The sequence below is a fragment of the Triticum urartu genome, chromosome 5A (genome assembly GCF_056163025.1).
Source record: "Triticum urartu cultivar PI428250 chromosome 5A, HENAU_Tu73, whole genome shotgun sequence".
Taxonomy (NCBI): domain Eukaryota; kingdom Viridiplantae; phylum Streptophyta; class Magnoliopsida; order Poales; family Poaceae; genus Triticum; species Triticum urartu.
Genome location: NC_141877.1, coordinates 624,984,906 through 624,991,818, shown reverse-complemented (window position 1 = coordinate 624,991,818; position 6,913 = coordinate 624,984,906). Strand labels below are relative to the sequence as shown.

Here is a 6,913-nt window from a genome sequence, read left to right as displayed (position 1 = left end):
GGCAGATTCTGGCGCCCGACCGATCGAAGATCCAGGCGCGCAACCGCGACTGGTCGTTGTGGGACCGGGCACGCACCCGCGGTCGGCCGCTGAGGAGGCCCGTGGTGACGCGGCGTCGAGAGATTTGCTTCTTGCCGCACATGAGCTGGCGGGCGAATCGGTGCGCGGAGACGTGGCGCGTGGCGACGCGTCGGGACCAGCGGGCTCCACCCGGTCTGCGTGGTCGGCCGCCTGCCCGGGTGAGTCCAGGTCCACGAGACGATCCGCCTGGGATCGCGTGATGACAGAGGCGCCAGGCTGAGCGCGCGGATCCGCCTGGGATCTCGTGCTGCCAACCAAATCTGCACCGTGCTCCGCGCCCTCCTTCTTTGTTTCCTCACACATGAAATCACAGGTTGCATTAGTAGAAATTGCAACAGAATCAGATTTTCCTTGGGATTTTTGCACATTATCAAGTTTAGTTAATTCGCCCCTGTGATCAGAAGGTGTATCAAAATCTGGTAGAAGTGCAATTTCAGCACGAAGCAAAGCTCCAGCATTAGGATGAAGTTTGGCAAACGGAAAGAGTGTCTCATCAAAAACAACATCACGTGAAATATAGATACGTCCGGTGGAAATTTCAAGGCACTTATACCCTTTATGGAGATTGCTATAACCAAGGAAGACACACTGAGTGGATCGAAATTCAAGTTTATGGTGGTTGTATGGACGCAAATTGGGGTAGCAAGCACACCCAAAGATTTTAAGATAGTTATAATCAGGTTTTTGATGATACAAGAGCTCTAATGGTGTGGAATTACCAATGACTTTGCTAGGGAGTCTATTGATAAGATAAGTGGCGGTGATAAAAGCTTCATCCCAATACTTGAGAGGAATAGAAGCATGAGCTAAGAGAGAGAGGCCAACCTCAACTATATGGCGATGTTTGCGCTCAGCAGAGCCATTCTGTTGATGTGCATGAGGGCAAGACACATGATGAGCAATCCCAATGCTCCGGAAGAAAGAGTTGAGTTTCTCATACTCCCCTCCCCAGTCACTTTGGACTGACAGAATTTTTCTATCAAATTGTCTTTCAACCAGTTTCTGAAATTCTTGAAAGATAGAAAAAACTTCAGATTTATACTTGAGCAAATAAATTCAAGTAAACTTGCTGTAATCATCAATGAAACTCACATAATATTTTTTTTCTTCCAAAAGAATCTCGGGCATGGCCCCACACATCACTAAAAATAAGCTCTAAAGGAGCATGAGAGACACTATGAGACTTAGGATACAGAAGCTGATGGCTCTTGGCACATTGACAAGCTTCACAAACAGACTCACTAATGGAACTATGGGACAAAGGAAGATTGTCCTTATTGACTACTTGTTTCACTATTACTGAAGATGGGTGTCCTAATCGTTGATGCCACCTTTCCAAGGAGGGTTTGATGACGGAGTAGACTTGACGACGCTGGCGACTAAGAGCTCCGGATGTGATTGGGTAGAGACCCCCAATGCATATCCCGTGATGGAGGAGTTCCCTCGTTGCCCGATCTTGATGAAAAAATAACGAGGGTGAGTTTCAAAGGAGACATTATTATCGGTGGCTAGACGAGACATGGATGCAAGATTTTTATCAGCTTGTGGGACATGAAGAACATCCTTAAGGACGAGATCACGTTTAAGACTAGGGGAATTAATTGAAGCTTGACCAATGTGGCAAATGTCCATACCTCCTCCACTGGCAGTATGGATCTGATCAGCGCCGTGGTACCTCTCACGAAGAGCAAGTTGCTCTAGTTCATTGGTGACATGGTCGGTGGCACCGGAATCAACGTACCAGACTTCATCTCCTCCTTGTTCGCGCATGGCAGCAGCAACATGGCGAGCGTCAGGGACAAAATTCTCGTCGAAGCGATGCCAGCAATCCATGACCTCATGGCCAGATTTCTTGCAGAGCTGGCAACGGGGGCGAGGACGCGAGGCGGGAGGCCGGCGGCTGTTGTTGGAGTTGAAGCCGCCGCCACTGCTAGTGGAGTTGTTGTAGCCGCCCCCGTTGTTGTAGCCGTAGCTCCCACCAGAGCGAGCGCCGTCGCCCTGAGGAGTGCCGCATCCGCGGCCACCGCCGCGGTTCTGCCCCTGGTGACCGCGCCCACGACCGCGGCCACGGGCAGCAGAGTTGACAGATGACTGCCGAAGATCGCCGCCATGAAGGAGGGTGAGGCGGGCGTCGAAGCTCAGCAGCTGATTGTACAGCTCCTGGACGGTGATGGGTTCCACCCGAGCAGCAAGGGCAGACACGACCGGATTGTACTCCATGTCCAAGCCAGCGAGGATCTTGGAGACGATTTCCGGATCGGAGAGGGCCGCGGCAGTGCACGCGACTTCATCGGTGAGGCTTTTGATCCTGCCAAGATATTCAGCCATGGTCATGTTACCTTTTTTTAGGTTAGTGAGCTCGATGCGGGTGTTGATGGCTTGGGCTTGGCTCTGAGCGGCGAACATGGCGTGGATGGCGCTCCAAACTTCGGCCGGCGTCTGTAACGTCGCGACTTGTGCAAGGATATCGCGGGAGAGGGATCCCATCAAATACCCTTGAAGCTGCTGCTGTTGTGCGTACCAGAGAGGTCGGGCATAGTTGAAGACTTGTTCTTCCTTGCCGTCCTTGGTAACGGTGAGGGTGGCCAGCGGTGGCGGGCTCGTCCTGTCGAGGTGGTGTTCCATCTGGGCGCCTTTAATCTGAGGCAGCACAATGGCCTTCCATAAGAGGAAGTTTCCCCTCGTGAGCTTCTCCTGTGGTGGCGATCCGAGAGACCCTGCGGTGGTGCTGGACGAGGACGGTGCGAAGGTGGAGGACAGGGAGGTGGTGAGCGCGCCCGAGGTGCCGGACAGCGATGCAGCGGCGGTGGTGGACATGATCTCGGTCGAGGGAGGAAGTTTGATGCGATATTTGGGAGGTAGCTAGATGCGATCTTTAATCTATGAGGAAGAGGCTCTGACTACCATGTAAAATAGGTTGGAAGCGTTGAACCCTTTGTCTCAGGCCGCATTGATATATATATATATATATATATATATATATATATATATATATATATATGGCAATAGCATTGGCGTACAAGTTGCGATCTACGAGAGAGATCGAGAGGTTACAGAAGATACGGGAGAGAAGAAGAGATAGAAGGAGAACACAAGTTAAACAGAGTCCTATCTCTATACAGTTTGAATTCTAACAGGATGGCCCGACGACGAGGAAGAGACGCGGAGGGCGGGAAGAGACAAGCCGGAAGGAGCAGACAAAGGCCGCGGGGGCGCACCACCATGTGTGGCGAGCAGAGCCCGAGGCCACCATGCTCCGCCGGCACGAGCTACCCAGCCGCCGCCACGGGGCTCCGAATCAGGGGGCGAGTACGAACTAGAAGTGAATCTGGGCAAGCTCGAGCGAAGGAGAGAGGAGGAAGCCACGACAGCGCCGAGCAGGGCAAGCCACGCCAGATCCGAGACCCACGGGCCCAAGGGGACCCATCCCCGGCGCCGACGCCACAGAGGTTCAGCAGCAACCAGCGCGGGTGGAGAAGGAGCGAGGAGCCCCACCGCCGTCGCCACCGCGCGGGCTTCGCCCGGCGGCGGCGAGGGAGGGAGGAGACGGGGTGGGGGAGTCGCCGCTCGAGACGCGAGGGCCTAGTTCCTTTTCCACTGGAGAAAGGTTTTGCCTCCCTTGTGTTCGGTTAATTGTCTGACCCTCGCTCCTCCTACCTAGCCCACCCCAAACACGGAACAAACACGCGAAACTCTATGCAGCCGCCGCCCGCCGGTGCAGGCAGCGACGAGCGGTGGAGACTCTCGGCCGGAATTGCCAGCAGCGACGGCGGGCTGCACCCAAGCGGCCGGCCAAGCAGCGGGCACCCTCGGCGAGCCGCCAAATCCAATGCAAGAAAAGTGCGAAGCGAAAAGCATACGTACAGAATAGGCAGGTCGCGGGTGTCCCACACGGAGACTGCGCCGTTGGTGAGCCCGCCGGCGATGAGCCCTCCGCCACACTTGGACCACGCGAGCCGCGCGAAACCCGCCGGGCAGCCGTACGAGGCCTCCACCCTGAGGACGTCGTCGGTGGCGACGCTGTCGTCGCCAGTCCTCAAAATCCGGAGTGCCGGGTCGTCGCTGCGGCTGATAGAGATCATCCCCGCGGCGAGGAACTCCCCGTCGTCGGAGAAGACCAGGGCGCACGGGCCCGTCGGCGAGTGCTTCACCAGCGCCATGGCTTGGCTTGGCTTGGATTGGATTGGTGGTATGCGTGGCGAGGGCGAGGCAAGGCCTAGGAGATAGTAGTAATTAGCGAGCGTGGTGGGCAATATTGCGTGCGATCGAAGCCAATGCCACGCCGCTGGTGGCCGGAGAGGAGGCGGTGGTGGCGCTGGGCTGCGGCCGGGCGGGAAAAGAAGTTGCCTTGAGATTCGTGCTACCCTCCTGAATCGTTGGATTGTAACGGCCATGTAGCTCTCTGGTTTGGTTGCCGCCTGCCAGCTAAGCTGCGTTCCCGGCTCCGCTAGAGGAAAAGTCAGTTTTCTTTTTTTCCTTTAATAACTCTTTTTGAGTGGATTTTCTTTTCTTTAATTGATTATTAATTACAATGCGTGCGAAACTTGTCCGCCTCTCCGGTGAACAGTGGGGAGAGCTGCTCGGTGGATTACCACAGCGTGGGGAAGGGGAATACCCAAAGCCCTTCAGGAAGGAAGGGTGGCGCCCACGGATGTCACCGCATTGGTACTGGCAAGCCGGCAGTGATTTCTCCCATCCACCAACACCTACGTTCCCGAATGATTCGACGCGCTCCACCAATCATGCCGCCCACCAACATGCGCCACCACGGTCTTGCCATCATCACCGCCGCCTCACCATGGTCAACGAAACGAGACCGACAAGACCGAGAGAGAGCAGCCGGGAACGAGGAGCGGCAGCGACAGCAGCCACGCGGGAGCAGACGCGGCAAGAGGAGCACACCAGGCCCTCGAGGCCCGGTGAGCTCAAAAGGGGCTCGAAGCGCCCGTCGATGTCCGACGCGCCAAATTGTGTATATTGGTTAATGCTTGTGCTTATCATGTCTCGTTCAAGTGTAGGCCTTATCTTATTTTCTTCTAGGATGGTAAGGTGTGGTTCGATCGATAGCCAAAAAGTTTGTACGGCTCACGCTGCCTCGCACGGCCCGGGGAAGCAGACCACCTGACCAGACGGGCATTGTGCACGCCATGGGGCTGCCGTGCCTCTTTGCAGCCGGTCGACATGCAGTAGCCAAGCTAGCACTAGTAGATGGAACATGAATGAGTGGAGAGGTTGCCCACTAGCTACGATGGCAAAAAAAAAAAAAAAGATCGTGCTCCGTCAGCGAGGCTGCCCACCGTCGCCGTCGATTAGGGGCTAATTCTTTTGGGTGATTCTTCAATAATCACCCCCTCCATACCTTCTTTCAGAATCGTTATTATATATTTTTTACAATCCTATCTAGTTAAGGTCTAATTAGTTAAGATTATAAAAAATAAAAGAAATGATGATTCTGGAAGAAACTGGGGAGGGGGGCGGTTCTCGGAGAACCGCCTAAAAAAACTGGCCCTAGTTCGGCCAAAGCATCCCCCTCACTCTGTTCGTAAAGGCGCATGGCATGGCGTAGATAGCCTCCTCGAGGTTCACGTACCAGTCAGCCCGGGCGTACAAGGCTCGAGCACCCCTCGTAGCAGCGCGTGTTCCCTTCGTGCATCAACAAGTCTGGCAACCCAGCGCGTGGTCACCGCCAGGGGCGCGTCATGGGTGGGTGGGCGCTCACTCCGCTCCCCTCGACCAACAGCGCGTGCCACCTGCGCCCGTTATGCCACTCTCGTACTGGCACATGTCTCTGTGTGGTGGGTGCGACCCGTCTGCGCTGCCCACGAAGAACACTTGGCTTCTGTGCCGCGGGTCAGCCGGTGTACGTGCGCGAGTGCGTCGCGCGGCCGCTCGCCATCGTTGTCGTTTGGCACCACACCCTCAGTTCCGCGTGCCGTCCAGAGTCGGCGATCACGACCTCAGCGCAAACGAGGCCATCCCATCCCGGTGCACGGCGCGCGCTGCTGCTGCGACCTGACCGCTGCCCGCCAAGGCAAACGTCCGGGTCCCGCCTAGCTCTGCATTTCTTCTCTCGATTTGATCGATCGTCCGACAAGGTTAGCGAGCAAGACCGAGGGTGCGCCTGAATCTGCCGCGCGCGTGGACGGCGAGGAGGACACGCGCCTTGGCTCGCCTCCCCGGGGCGGACCGCTTTCGCAACCGGCATCGGATGGCGGATGGCGCGGGAGATGCCAGGTTGCTCCTACGCGCTCTGCCGCCGCCGAGCTCGGCCGCCTCCACTTGTGACGAGACAGCCGATGGAGCGACATTCAGCCCCGCCGTCTGCGGGCGCACGCTGCGCGTCATGAAGCGTCTCTGGAGGGAGCTCCGCAGGAACGGCGCCAAGAAGATGGCCTACTGGCTACTCTCCGCCGGCGCTGCCCGCTGAAGAGAGATTGAGTGAAGACTTGGTGAAGGAGTAATCGGAGTCGGAGCAGCCTTCCCTGGCGTTGTCCATGGAGGCTTGTGCAGCGACGTGTTCCGGATGGCGATGCCGCCGGCGGGGACCCGCTGCTCGCTCGGCCATGCCGGAACGAGCCGAGCGGACGAGCGATGGAGTCCGGTCGATGGAGTGGACGAGGCGACGAGCGGCGGCCTTATTATGTGGACCTTTTTCGTTTTTGAATGGGGGACGCTAGGTGTCGGTCAAGCGGAGGTAGTGACCGATCGGCGGTCCCCCAGGCCGTCCGATCATGAGTACCCCTTAATATTTTCTTCTATGTATATATACAACATAAGATCATTGCATTTTTATTCCCACGATACGTAAAAAAAAAACTGAAAATACATGCTA

General features: G+C 56.2%; 1 non-coding gene across 1 annotated transcript; it reads right to left on the bottom strand.

Moving 5' to 3' along the window:
- Window positions 1–2,211: 2,211 nt before the first annotated feature.
- LOC147973493 (small nucleolar RNA Z247) lies at window positions 2,212–2,346 on the bottom strand. The gene has a single exon (XR_015606899.1). It is a non-coding gene; the product is annotated as a small nucleolar RNA Z247 (small nucleolar RNA).
- Between the last annotated feature and the right edge of the window lie 4,567 nt (window positions 2,347–6,913).